This window comes from Pteropus vampyrus, unplaced genomic scaffold, assembly GCF_000151845.1.
Source record: "Pteropus vampyrus isolate Shadow unplaced genomic scaffold, Pvam_2.0 Scaffold571, whole genome shotgun sequence".
In the NCBI taxonomy this organism is placed as follows: domain Eukaryota; kingdom Metazoa; phylum Chordata; class Mammalia; order Chiroptera; family Pteropodidae; genus Pteropus; species Pteropus vampyrus.
In genome coordinates, this window is record NW_011889352.1 from 587,420 (window position 1) to 603,139 (window position 15,720).

General features: G+C 37.9%; 1 pseudogene; it reads right to left on the reverse strand.

The window, feature by feature from the left end:
- Positions 1-1,103: 1,103 nt before the first annotated feature.
- On the reverse strand, positions 1,104-1,204 carry LOC111733517 (annotated as a pseudogene).
- Between the last annotated feature and the right edge of the window lie 14,516 nt (positions 1,205-15,720).

Below are 15,720 nucleotides of genomic sequence, written 5' to 3' on the forward strand. Positions count from 1 at the left end.
GTATGGTTTATTTATTAAAAAGACATAAGAAATAAAAGAGTAGTAGTTCCACCACTGAAATTCCCTTTGTCGTGTGTGTGTATATATATTTATATACACATACACACGTACATTCACACATAAATATATATTTTATTCTATTCCATCTTCTACATAGCATTTTATATGTATATAAAATGTATGTATTATATTATACACATTGTTCTGCATTCACTATCTCTTAGAGATAGCTCTATATCTTTATATGCGGCTTGGGCATTTGGGATCTTTAAAAGCTATACCTATAATTCTAATATTCAGCTAAGGTTCAGTGGTTCTGAACCTTAGCTGAATATTAGAATTATAGGTATAGCTTTTAAAGATCCCAAATGCCCAAGCCGCACCCCAGACCAATTAAATTAGAATCTATGGGGTGCGGCCCACGCATCAGGATTTTTTAAAGCTTCTTAAGGTGCAGCCATGGTTGCACTCCAGTATACAAAGAGCTTCCTCAGAAAAGAAGTGGAAGAAAGAGGAAACATAATAATCCTATCAATGCATATAATAGAAAATTAGAGTGACCAACAGTCCTAGTTTTTCAGGGACTAAGAGGTTTTCCAGGACATGGGACTTTCAGTGCTGAAGCCAGGATGAGAGCTCACCCTATAGATAAAATTGGTAGATATTTCTAAAGAAATAGAGGAGTAAAAGCATATCATATATTATTAAGACTATAGGAAGAAATTTTGTACTTCAGTGAAAAATTACACATCATCTATAGCACATCCTCCAGTCCAATTCTAGCCCCATTTGTTATCTTTAAGCTATTTCGCCCCTCTTTGCAAATTGTAAGTAAATGACAGATATGCAAATCTATATTGTTTGGTAGACTTTCTTTTGACTTCCTTCCCCCTTTGCAAAAACCAGTTTTACCTCCATTTGTAATTCAATCTCTTTATTCCATTTAAATGTGTTTCTTTGACTTTTCCTCTGAACCTGTTAAATAACACCTATCTAGTCCCCTCACTAATTAATGAGTAAAATAAAATCTTTAAAACATGTTCATTCTTGTATCTGTTCTAGTGAGAGTCATGCTTTTACTTTTTTCTGGAAAAAAATGTTTTTAAAATATGGAACACCTCACGAATTTGTGTCATCCTTTCATGGGGCCAGGCTAATCTCTGTATCATTCCTATTTTAGTATATGTACTGCCGAAGCAAGCACTGAAAATTATTTTTTAACAAGGCTTCTGTTAAAAAGAAAAAGAAACAACAGACCAAAATGGAGTCACTTTTGCTAAGCCACATCACCAAACCAAAATTTAATAAGCTAATTGCCGTTTCAGCCTTTCCCAGGAGTGAAATTTTAGACCAGTCTGGAATTTCCTGAGTAATACTAGTGAGGTAATCTGCCTGATAAGACTCTCTGCCTTCCGCTAAGGCAGATGTCTCCAACGTTTTTGGCACCAAGGAACGGTGCTCCTATGGGAATCTAATGTCTAATGATCTGAGGTGGAGCCGAGGTGGTGATGCTAGTCCTGGGGAATGACTCCAAATATACAGATGAAGCTTTGCTGGCTTGCCCGCCAGCCACTCACCTCCTACTGTGCGGCCCAGCTCCTAACAGGTTACCGATAGATACCAGAGGGGTTGGAGACTCTTGTCCTTAAAAGAAGGTTTCCTTTCCTAAAATAATCCATTCTTTTAACTTCTTAGTCTCTCCCTCTTTCTTCCTATAAAAACCTTCTATTTCGTACAACCCCTGGGAGTGCACTTCCAGTTGCAAGATGGGATGCTGCTTAATTCAGGAATTGCTTAATAAAGCTAATTAGATCTTTAAATTTATTCAGCTGAATTTTGTTGTCTAACACTACAGAGGTAACTACTAGAAAAAAATACAAACCTTCCCAATTATCACTAAAAACACAAACACAGAAATAAAACAAAGACAATAGGCCCAAATGTAATTGTCATATCAATAAGTTTTACTGAGCCAAATTCACCTAAGACTCATATTAGATCGCAAAGTAAAACCTAATGATAAAACAAAATAATTAAGGAAGTTTGAAAACAAAAGGATGAGAAAAAGGGTTTTACTAAGCAAGTGTAATAGTTTAGCAGAGATTATTTTACTAGATGGGTAAATTCTGCCCAAAAATCAGTAAATGACATAAGGTTATTAAATAATATGGTTGTGAAATTCACAACCACAGATAGATATCTTATTAATATCTATGTAACAAATATATACTAATAAAGCAAAATCTCGAGTAAATACAAAGTGAAATAGAAACATATCAATAAGGGAGATTAATTTACATTTTTATGCCATAGTCATTAGATAAAACCTAAATAACAAATTTTTATATTTATATATCAATATTTATATTGATATATATCAAATTTATAATCTGCAACTAAAATTTTATTTTTTTGGATCTATGGAACATTTTCAAAATTAATTGACTCTACCATAATTAGGTCACGAAGAAACTTCAATAAAATCTAAAAGTAATGTAATTATAGGGGAGAAAAAAATCTTTTTCTTTTTACCCCCTTAGGTTCATACATGGGAGTTTTACAAAGATATGAGACTCAAGGAGGCAGCCAGATGATTGAGGTTTATATTCCATCTTAGGCTAAAAAAAACAAAGAGAAATTTGGGGTTTTGGGGTGTGGGAGGCAAATTATTTATGTGAAGATGAGGAGTTGTCTTTGTTACTGGAGCAAAGGGGTCCATCTGCCTGCGTGCATCTAAGTCCAATGAGATATATACAGGTTTTGCAGCCAAGAAAGTAAAGATTTATTTTAGAGAGTTGCAAGTCCTGGAGACACGGGTGAGCTACCGCTCAAAAATCTGGCCACCATCCCGTCCCCTGACTACGAGGTGTTCCTCCTTAGTGGGTCTAGGACTGAAACATAACTAAAACCAAGATGTTATCCTTGGTTTAACTGAAACTTATTGTCCTCATGATCTATAGTCTTTATTTTTAAAAGGTTTGACGCTGACTATAACCTTATGTCCTAAGGCTTAACGATTAAGGGAGTGGGCGTACAAAGGTGGAAGGATAAAAGTGAAAAAGCAAGCGAGTCACGATGCCATCATGCTAGTCAAAGTCTGCTCGAATCAAAGAAAAGCTGACTTAAAGAAGTGACATCTGTTTGTGGTTACATCTTATTAAGCAGTTAAGAGTCTCCCAGGTGATGAGTTATCTTACCTTACCACTTGGACATTTATAACTCTCCCTTAATTAATACATGTTTCAAAAAGAAAGAAGAAGAAGAAGAAGAAGAAAGAAACTGTAGAATATCTAGACAATAATGGTAATAAAAACTGTGTATATCAAAACTCAAATAATATAACTAAAACAGTTCTCGGGGGGAGATATTATTTTCAAAAACACTTTAGAAAAAGTAAAAAATAAAATAAATCACACATAAAACTCAAGAAAGTTAGGAGAAAAAGAATATTATGTCTAAGGAAAATAAGAGGAAGGAATTAATAAAGGCAAAGTGAATGAACTAGAAAACATAAAAACTATAGCACTAATAAATAAATCTATTAGCTGGTTCTTTGAAAAAGTCCATAAAAAAAGAAAGAAAACAAGAAAAGAAAAATAACATCCCCAAAGAAAGGCAAACAAAAGACATAAACAATTCATAGGAAAGAACATATAAAGGGTTTTAAACATAAGGATGCCTAACCGTACTCATAAAGAGATATGCAAATTAAAACTATATTGAGATAAACATGCATATAAAAAGATGTTCGACATCATTAGTCATTAGAGAAATGCCAATCAAAACCACAATGAGGTCCTACTTCATGCTTACTAGGATAGTTGTAATAAAAAAAAAAAATCTACAAGTGTTATCAAGGATGTGGAGAAACTGGAACCTTCCTAGATTGCTGGTGGGAATGTAAAATGATACAACCACTGTGGAAAACAGTTCCTCAAAAGGTTAAATATAGTTACTGTTAGACCAGCAATTCCACCCCTAGATATATAGGCAAAATAATTGAAAACATATGTTCACACAAAAACTTGTACTGGAATGGTCAAAGCAGCATTACTCATAATAGCCCCAAAGTAAAAACAATCCAAATGTCCAACAAATGATAAGCCGATAAATCAAATATATTATACAATGGAATATTATTCAACAATAAAAACAAATGAAGTACTCATGCATGCTACAATATAGATGAACCTTAAAAACATTGTGCTAAGTGAAAAAAGCCAGTCGCAAAAGACCACATATTGTGTCATTCCATTTACATGAAACATCTGGAACAGGCAAATCTATAGAAGCAGAAAGTAAATGAGTGGTTTCCTAGGACTGGGAAATAGGGAGTGTCTGTTAATGGGTATAGGGTTCATTTTTGAGGTGTTGAAAATGTTCTAAAATAGATCATGGTGATAGTGGCACAGCTTTGTGAATATACCAAAAACCAGTGAATTGTACACTTTAAATTAGTTAATTGTATATTATATAAATTATATCTCAAGCTGTTATGAAGAGGAAATAACTGAGATAGTATTTTTTTTTTTTTTAACCGTTAAGAAATCTTCCCAACCTTTAGTGTGAAGAGAAAAGGTTAACCATTAAGGACCACTTCGCCCTCCTGTTTCCAAGACAACACCCACCTATATCCTTCCACGACAACTCTCTTGTTTTAAAAACCTGTAAGTTTTCTTCCTCTTCTTTGAGAACTTCCTCATTAATGAACGTTTCTCCTATTACACTAGCCTAAGTAAAATGATCTCCTTAATTGTCAAGTGCATTTTGTCATAGATGGTATTTAGACATATGGTACTCTTTGCAAGGATTGGTTAGATTTTATAAACTAGAGAATTAATGAAAATATCAGTGGTCTTATCTTGGAATTATGGGTCTGAATAAACTGAGTTACTTGAGTTTTGATCATGTATGAAACACCTCATAGCTTGGTCTGGCTCTGTTTATTCATTTTGTGATTCAGGAGATGTTTGCAAGTGATTTCTGTTCCAATTTTCAGCCCTCACACTTACCTGGTCCCTGGTATGTGTTCAATAAATATTTGTTGAATGACAAAAAAAAAAAAAAAAAATAAATAAAAAATTGGCAGGGTAGAGGGGAGAGGGTGGGACAAAGCTAGTACAACTTTTTTGATTATAATTTGGCAAAATATATTAAAAAAAAAAACAAACACCCTCATGACTTAGCAGTTCCACTTCTAGGAATTAATTCTACAGATTAATGTGCAAAGGGCCACCTGATAAAGCTATTCATTGCAATCACAAGAGACCAGAAGTCTCTTAAATTTCCTTCAATGGGAAACTGCTTAAACTATGGTACAGACATACAGTAGAACTAGATGCGGGAGTAAAAAAGAATTAGAAAGTTCTCATGTTACAGAATATCACTGAGATACATTAGCTCAGTCCAGCTATAATGGCTGGCATGTTGTTCCTTATATGGAATACTTTCCTCCCTCAAGGCCTGGGTGTGGGATGTTCCCTTTGCTGTGAATATTCAACTCCAGACATCTGCATGGTTCCCTCCCTCACTTTCTTCCGGGCCTTGGCTCAAATATAACTTAATCAGCAAGGCTTTCACTGACCACTCTCTGTAAAATAGCAACAAGCCCCCATCCCCTGCACAGACACACCAACATACATACACATACTTCTTATCCCCTTACCCTGCTTTTCTCCATAGCATTTACTACTTATTTCTATTTATTTATGTGTTTATTTATTTCTCACAAAAATGTAAGCTCCATGAGGGCAAGGAATATAACTGCTTTGTTCATTCCCAAATTCCAAGTGCCAAAAAAGGACTTGGCACATAGTAGGTGCTCAGTAAGTATTTATTGAATAAATGATTATATTAAGTGAAAAAGGCAAGATGCTAGGTAGTGATTTTTAACATGCTTCTATTCATTTTTTTTTTTTTAAGTCCATTCATGTGAATGCTTTTATGTGCATGAAATATCTTTAAAAGTTTACAAAAGAAACAGGTCATGCTGGTTTCCTGCAAAAGGTGAACTTGGTGGCTGGGAGACAGAATGGCAGGGAGGCTTTTCACTATATTCTATTTGTAGACCCATGGGGTTGCTCTGGCAGGACTCAGGGAGACTGTCATGACTGAGCACTCTCTGTGGCTCTTTCTCCAGTCCTGCCAAGGGCCCAAAGTGTCCTAGGAGGCCCATCCCTTCTGAAAAATATGACAAGGCACCAGTTTCCCAGAATGACTCCGCCCTGTTCTCCTGCCTACTCTCAAAGCAGACTCTGGGAGAAAGAGGCTGATGAGCGCATTTTCACAGCCCCTAAGCCTCACAAGTGCAAATGGAGACCATATTCATCCTTATCTCTGCATCTGTAATTAAATCATTTAATAAAAATATAAATCTGCAGAGATTTCATTCAACCTGTTGAAGTCATGAATTTGATAAGAATAATTTTCTTGCTCATTTTCAGTGTTTATTAGCAATTAAAATTTCATTAAGTAAAGAATTTGTGAAGTTCTCTCACAAATTCTATGAAAACTCTGCTCAACAGAAGACTGCTCACTTTCGGTGTTTCTGGTTTTTAAAAATTAAAGCAGATCATCTTTTTGAACATCTTTTCTTTTTTAGGCTTTTTTCTTTTCTAAGTTCCACTGTCATATTTCCTAAATTGATTCCAACTCAACTTGTATTCATTCTTGATGAGCTAAGAGTTTTTATAAAATAAAGTTGTTTTTCTTCTAAAACATTCAAAATTATTAATATTACTAAGCAAAATACAAAAAAGAATATTAAAAATTTTTAAGTTTATTTAAATAAAGCTAATTTGTTTGTTTTTAGACCTTTTTAATTAAATCTTACTAAATATTATTACTAAATATTCTAGGGTTTTAATGTCCATTAAATAAGCAAAGAATCTGTATTGCACTTCAAATACCTTACAATTACACATATATAAATGCATGAAAAATATGAATTCTTTAATATGGCAAAATGTTCCTCAGACATTGCATTATATTGCTACAGAATGGTCCCCAACACATCATACCTTCCTGTGTCCAGCTCATCTGGAATATGATTTTTGCCATGCCTCCCATCAAGAGATAGAGTCCATACTCCTCCTCCAAACTCTCCAACCCTTGGATCTGGGTCTCCCTTAAGGCTTCCTTAGTCAATAGAATGAGACAGAAGTAACACTGTACAATGCCCAAGGCCAGGCCTTAAGAAGCTTTGTAGCTTTTGCCCTCTGGGAACATGTCAGCCATTATGTGGAAAAGCTCATTCCAGCTGAGAAGATGAAAGGCTGTTTGGAGAACCGAGGCAGTCCAGCCAACAGCCAGCATAATTGCCAAACATGTGAATTCGGCCCTAGTGAGCTGCTGGCTGATTGCAGCCCATAAGTGAACCAACAGAATTTGGCAGAAAAATCACTCAACTGTGCCCAGCCCAGAACTATAAGTAAATAAATTGTTGTTTTAAGCCACCATGTTTTAGTCTGGTTTGTTATACAGCAGTGTTATACAGCAGTAGATAGACTCTGCATGCAACAGTTGTGAACACTGAGCTAATACATAAATGCATCTGGAATCACAAATTAGAATTAAAAGAAAGAAGAAGAAAATGGACCCTTGGCACTACTAGATTTGGTTATCCCAGGACCTACTGAATTCATGCTCTCTGAGAGGAGGAATGTGACAAATTCATTTGTCTTTTCTATTATCTACACATATCAGCCAATCAAGTTATTTCTCCCAGATAGCAATGACTGTCTCCAAGGTCAGCAGGAGCACAACCCGCAAACCTTCACAGCATTTGGACTCAGCAGTCTTTGTTTTGAGAATATAGGTGGAAGTGTGGAGACTTAGGGTGTGGGTCACAAGCATTCACGTTCAAGGTTGCAGGTCATACTGCATCAGCCCAGCACTGAATAAATGCAGCCTCCCATGTGGCCTTTAATAAATTTTGTGTGTGTGTATTTGTGACATGCAAAGCCCTCTAAAGTGTGGGGGCCCAGGACAAAAGTCCCCTTACCTAATTAAAGGGCAATATTACCTTGGCCCCAGTTTGAGGAAATGGTTGAAGTCTTTTTAGGGATTTGCCTGTGAACCATGACTAAGGAAAGTTGGTAATGGCGATTAAAATTTAAAATATGCCAATCTCTTGATATATCAATCCAGCTTCAGGAAAAATATCCTATAGAAATAAAAGGACTAGTATAGTAGAATAACTGTGCAAAAATGTTTATCACAAACATTGTCTAAAGTAGGAAAAAGTGGAAGCAACTTAAACATCATTAATAGAGGGATGGTTAAATTAATTGTGATCTATACTCATCAGCAAATATTACGGCAACTGTTGAAAAGGTTGTTATATCTATTAACTTGGAGAGATTTATTTATTCTTTCATTCATTAAACATTTACGAGCATCAGCTATCAAGCCAGCACTGTTCTCAGTACTAGGAATACAGCAGGGAGAAAGACAAGGTTTGTTGCTCATGGAATTTATATCTTAATGGAGAGACAGACCATAAACAAACAAATACGTCAGATGGTGGTAAGTAGGTGCTATGAAGAATAATGAAGATGGGTCAGGAGATAGAGTCTGGAAGGAAGTGAGGGAAGGAACTTTGTGGCTATAAGGAGGAAGGGCAGTCTAGACTGAGGAAACAGCCAATGCAAAGGCCCTGACTTGGGAGTGTGCTTGGTGGGATCTAGAAACCGCAAGGAGGCCAGGGTGGCAGGGGGACAAGGATGGGAGGTAAAGTCAGAGAGGAGAGCGTTAGAATTGGGGTGTGTGTATGTGCATGCAGATCATGTAAGGCCTTGTAGCTGCTGGTAAGTACTTTGGTTTTTACTCTGCATAGGATGGGAAGCCACTGGAGGGTTTTGAGCTGAGGAGTGACATGGCCTGACTTAGATCCCTCTGGCTGCTGTGAGGAGAACAGACTACAGTAGGCCGAAGAGTAAAATAAAGAACCTTCTGCAGAGAGAAAGAGAGAGAGACAGAGAGAGACATAGACAGAGACAGAGAGAGAGACAGAGAGAGAGAATGGATCTAATGCCAAGGTGGGGAGAAGTAGTTGGATTCCAGATAGGTTTTGATGGGAGGGCCTGCAGGGTGTCCTAGTGGAATTGGATGTGGGGTGTGAGCAAGGAGCCAGATAATGTTAATGAGAATAGCTAGTTTCAGAGTCACGTAAGCTTAACATGATTTCATTTGGGTTCAAATCAACAACAAATAAAATGTCCTCTCCTCCTTGTGCATAGATCTTTGTGCAGCATTATAAGGCAGCTCCTAGGGCTGCCTTAATAAAATACCACCATCTGGGTGGCTTAAACAACAGATATGCATTTTCCCACAGTTCTGGAGGCCAGAAGTCTAAGATAAAGATGCTGTCAAGTTTCTGGTGAGCCCTCTCTGTCTGACATGTAGACCAATGCCTTATCACTGTGTCTTCAGTGGCCTCTTCTCTGTGAGGCCTCATCATTATGACCTCACTTAACCGTTATTATCTCCAAATACAGTCCGACTAGGGGTTAGGATTTCAACATCTGAATTTGGGGAGGACACAATTCAGTCCATAGTAATGAATATAGAGAAAGTTGTGAAAGGTGACCCATAAATAGTTAGCATTGACCACCGGAGGGACTGTGGGCCAGGTGAGGGTGTTTATTAATTTTTTTTTCCTTTGAATGGTTTTCACTGGTTGCAGTGAGTCTCACATGTCAATTTTAAAAACTATTGACAAGGCATTTAATATAAAACTATTTTAAGAGAGAAAAAAATCCACCTTGGCTCTGAATTCATTCCTGCACATATTTTTCAGGCCACCACTAGCCTCTGGCTCTGAGCTCCTGCTCCTGGTCCCTGGTTCACTCATGGCTTTGGCAGAGAAGCAGGGATGCTCAGACATGCTCAGCATTTGGTGAAGGAGTCAAAGGAGCTAAGGAGAAACTAAGTGGGGATTACACCCCTCCCTGAATCAAGTTTGGGATGTCCATGACAGGACCCCTTCTCCCACCTGGCAAGCAACTCGGGTGAATGTCCAAGATAGAAGTTACTGGAAGGAAGCCTTAGTGTAACTTCCAGGCAGTGAAGTCAGTGGAAGCCTTAGGTAATCCTGCTACCCCTCTCCTTAGGGGATTCAGAGCTGGGCTGTAGCTATGACTCCATCTGGCACCTTCTGCACTCCCAATCCAACCCTCCTTGGTCCTTTCAAGTTCCAATGAGTGTCACTCTTCTCTTTGCCCATTTAGGAGGGAGAAAGCACATATCTTTCACTTCTCTAGACCCCTCCCAGCACCACAGTGGAGCTTGCTTCAACTCAGCACCTACAGACTGCCATAGTAGGGGTTCTGAATCCCAACTCTGCCACTCGTGTGCTTGGCAACTCTGGGCAAGCGGCTTGACTTTGCTCATCCTCGGCTGATTTTTAGTGGAGATAAGAATCACTACCTCATAAAGGTGTGGTGACCGTTCAGCAAAAGAACGTAGACAATTTGCCTGTTTCTTCCATTGCCAAATGGGACCTGCCCTGCTGACACACTCTATTGACAGGAAGAACATCGTCACCTCATAACAGAACCTGCCATGTGCCAGACACGTTACATGGTACGGCACACACACATGTTCTCTAGCACCTCATAGAGACCAGGATTCATTTTGCAGCTGAAGAAAATGAAGAATCAGAGAAGAGAGGTAATATGTCCAGGATTATATGCTCAAGAAGAGTGGAGCTGGGATTCAGGCCCAGCTCTGCCCACCGTAAGGCCGGAGCTTTTGCCCCACCACTCACATAGTTTAATTTGTATGAAATTACTCGAGAAGCAAGGACCCCTGGGTAAACACGAAGTATTGGTATCTCCCTCCTGAACCCAGGGCACCCTGGGTCTGCTCATGAATTCACCAGATACCTGTTTTTTATGTCCATCATTGAGTCTGACAGTCCAGACACTCGGCTCGGCGGGTGAAGGCTGGAGTGGGCCTTTGCTTCTGTGTCCCAGGTATGCGTTGAGGATGCTCCACAGTGAGGAAGGCTGGAGAGCCCCACAGGCAGAGGCTGAGCCCCATCCACACACTGAGTGACCTTAGACTAGCCACCTCTTGGACTTTCGTGACACAGCTGTAAAATAAAGATGGAGCCTGTCATGGCTTGGAGTGTTTTCAGCTGTGAAAATTTATGATCCCACAGAGAATTCACTTCGGGCTTCCTCATCTGGGAGTAGAGATCTCATAAAGAAGCCCTGAGCCTCGTGGTCTCTAGAAAGCTCGCCACAAATCCCAGAGATCCCACAGATACTAGGATCCCCCTGTCAACATAAGAACATCCAAACTTACAGAGAATTTTTACAAGAGTTTATTTGAGCCAGATTAACAATATATGCCAGGGAGCGTGATCTCAGTATTCCCAAGAGTAACAGTTTTGCAGTTTCTTTAAAGCATTTGAGATTAAGAAGGCAATGTAAAGAGGTGAAAGAAAGCAAGGCAAGGGTTAGATTACAGGATAGTAAAGTTTATGTGCTCTCTTGAGGGTGGTTATGCCTTAGAAGGACATTACTTCTGGCATTTCAAAGGTGTGTTAACCTAGATGCACAGATATAAGGGACAAGCCTTGCTTAAGGCAAAAATAAGCCTTTTACTAAAGAAGTTATATGCCTGGGGCATGACTACTCACCATGACCTGCCCAGTTATGAATTTATGATCAGATCACCCCGTGAGGTTACTTTCCATAGAAAGCTTTTTTCATTCACACCCCTAAACCCAGCTCATGGTCTAGCCCTGCCTTCCTCTTTTGCTTGCTTCTCTTACTTCTATTCCTGTTCCTTATACTCCAGCAAGAAAGCCCCTCCCACTCCAGGGACTCAGCTCATTCAGTTCCTCTGACTGGAACAGAACACCTTCTGACCCTTGGGAGTGTATGGCTAGCTCCTCCTTATCCTTTTAAGATCCCACCTTTGCCGGGAAGAGATCCAGAATATACCATTGTGACTTTTTTACCCGAACTTCCTTTATCTGCCTAAAAGCAGAGTCCCCCCCACCAAAAAAAAATTAAATGTTCATAAATCCCCTCCATGAGAATTTTGCAGCCAGAGAAGATCGGCTCCTATTACCCAGAGAAGTCACAAAGGTATAAGTCACCTAAACAGACATTTCACAAAACTATCACATCTCCCATTTATCTTTTCTAAAAGTCACTTGTTTTCTCTTAAGTGCTTTGCTCTCCCTCTTCATCTCGTTAATATGTTATATAAGTCCCAAATTCTAACAGCCTTTTCAAGCCACATTCTTCTGTGAACTCCTGTATACATTTGTGAATAAAATTCTGTCTTTTCTCTTGCTAACTTTTTTATTATAGTTGATATATTAGTCTCAAGCGTACAACATAGTGATTCAACATTTGTATACCTTATGAAGTGATCACCATGATAAGCCCAGGAACTACCTATAATTGTACAGTTATTATAATATTATCGACTATATTCCCTATCTTGTACATTACATCCCCCAAAACTTATTTTATAACTGGAAGTTTGTGCCTCTTAATTCCCTTCACCTTTTTACCCATCTCTTCACCCACCTTCCTCTGGCAAAAATGTTTGTGCTCCATGTCTATGAGTCTGTTTCTATTTTCTTTTTCTTTTTTTTTTTTAGATTCCACATACAAGTGAAATCATATGGTATTTGTTTTTCCTCTGACTTATTTCACTTAGCATAATACTCTTAGGTTCCTCCATGTTGTCACATATGGCAAGACGTCATTTTTTATGACTGAATACTATTCCATTATATATATTTATATATATATATATAATTCATATATATACATATACACACACACTACATTTTCTTTATCTATTCATCTACCAATGGATAGTTAGGTTGTTTCATAAACTGGTTAGTGTAAGTAATGCTGCAATGAACATAAAGGTGCACATATTGAAACCGAGGATTCTGACTTAATGCACGATTTTGATTTAACTTGTAGCCCCAGGACTCAATTCAGTTCCTTCACAGCATGCCCTATAATTCTCTCTCGGCCCTTTACATTATAACTCCCTAAGGCAGCAAGAAAGGATGGCCAAGCCCTTTCTTGGTCACAAGGTACGGGCTCTATTAAGTTAAAGATAACATCATGGCCTAAGTTGTGTTTCAGTTCTTGAGCCCTAAAACAGAACAACCCCCTGGCCATGTTTCCATGAAACCAGACTGAGGAACTCTGAAGCTGACCTCAAGACCTGAAATCATGATTTATTGCCATTACCTCACTCTTAAACAATCATCAAGACTGATGACCCCAAACCCCTTACTCATGATAACTTGACTTTTGCTCTATGAAGCCTCTTGTCTGCAAGCCATCTGGGAGCTGGGTATTTGGAGCACGAGCTCACCAGTTCTCCAGACTGGTGTCGATCCTAATAAACTAATTCTTTTCTCCATTGCAAACTCCTGCTCATACATTTTTTCAGCTTGTGCGTGGGGGCAGATGAACTCTTGTTCAGCTTGGTAACAATATCTTTTTGAATTACTGTGTTTTGTTTTCTTTGGACAAGTACACAAAAGTGGGATTGCTATGTAATATGGTAGTTTTTTTATTTTTTATTTTTTAATTATAGTTGACATACAACATTATATTAATTTCAAGTATACGGCCTCATAGACATTTATATAACTTAGAAAGTGATCCCCTTTATAAGTCTAGTGCCCATCTGACACCATACATAGTTATTACAATAATATTGAGTATATTCCCTATGCTGTACTTTACAGCTCTGTGACTACTCTATAACTGCTAATTTGTAATTCTTAATCCCTTCAGCTTTTCACCCAGTTCCCCACACCATCTTCCATCTGGCTACCATCAGTTTGTTATCTGTATTTATGAGTTTGTTTCTGTTTTGCTTGTTCATTTATTTTGTTCTTTAGATTCCACCTATAAGCGAGATCATACAGTATTTTATTTGTCTTTGTCTGACTTATTTCACTTAGCTTAATTCACTCTAGATCCATCCATGTGGTCACAAATGCCAAGATTTTATCCTTTTTTAATGGCTGTATACATGTACTACTTCTTCTTTATCCACTCATCTTTTTTATCCATTCATCTATCAATGGACACTTAGGTTGCATCCATATCTTGGCTATTGTAAATAATGCTGCAATGAACAAAGAGGTGCATGTATCTTTTTGAATTTGTGTTTTGGATTCCTTTGGATAAATACCCAGAAATGGAATTGCTGGGTCATATGGTAGTTCTATTTTTAATATTTTTTGAAGAATATCCATACTGTTTTCCATAGTGGCTGCATCAATTACAATCGTGCCAATAGTGTACAAGAGTTTCCTTTTCTTCATACTCTTACCAATACTTATTTGTTTTCTTTTTGATAATAGCCATTCTGACAGGTGTGAGGTGGTATCTCATTGTGATTTTGACTTTTCCATATGATTAGATGTTGAGCATCTTTTCATGGTCTGCTGGCCATCTGTATGTCTTCTTTGGAGAAATGTCTATTTAGATACTCTGCCTATTTTTTTAATAGGATTTTTTTTCTAACTCGTATATTTCTTTATATATTTTGGATATTAACCCCTTATCGAATATATCATTTGCAAATATCTTCTCTCATTCAGTGGGTTGCCTTTTTGGTTTTTTGATGGTTTCTTTTGCTGTACAAAAGCTTTTTAGTTTGATGTAGTCCCATTTGTTTATTTTTGCATTCGTTGTCTTTGCCCAAGGAGACATATCCAAAGTAATATTGCTAAGACCAATGTCAAAGAGTTTACTGCTTATATTTTCTTCTAGTTTTATGGTTTTAGGTCTTAAAATCCATAAGTCTTTAATCCATTTTGGGTTTATTTCTGTATAGGATATAAGAAAGTGGTCCAGTTTTATTTTCTGGCATATATCTGTTCAGTTTTCCTAATTTCACTTCCTAATTGAAGAGACTATATTTCCCCCATTGTATATTCTTGTCTCCTTTGTCATACATTAATTGACCATATACACATAGATTTATTTCTGGGTTCTCTATTCTGTTCCACTTATCTTTGTGTCTGCTTTTGTGCCAGTACCATAATGTTTTGATTACTATAACTTTGTAGTATCATTTGAAATCAAGGGGCCTGATATCCCCAACTATGCTCTTCTTTCTCAAGATTGCTTTGGCTATTCAGGACCTTTTGTGGTTCCATATAAAGTTTAGGATTATTCTAGTTCTGTGGAAAATGCCACTGGTATTTTGATAGGGATTGCATTGAATTGCGTTCTTCAGCTCTGATTTTTTTTTTTCATATATTTTCTAACTCTTTATTGAAGTTCTCACTGCTCCTCTACTCTTTTCCTAAGTTCAGTGAGCATTTTTATGACCTTTACTTTGAATTCTTTATCAGATAAATTACTTATCTCTGTTTCATTAGGTTTTCTGGAGTTTTGTCTTATTCTTTCATTTGGAATATTTTCTTCTGTTTTCTCATTTTGTTTGACTTTCTGTGTTTCATTCTATGAAATAGATGAAATAACTACTTCTCCTGGTCCTGAAAGAGTGGCCTAGTGTAAGAGTTACCCCTGTATAGACTGCCTGTGCTGGTGGCTTTGGCTGGCTGGCGGGAACTGAGGTGGGTGTGGCCAAAATATCCCAGGGCACATAGCACTGGGGCCACGCAGGCAGCACAGCTGGTTGGAGCTGGGACAGGCACAGGCTTAGGTGGCCCAGGGTGCATGACTCTGGGCCCTCCCTGGTAGGGTG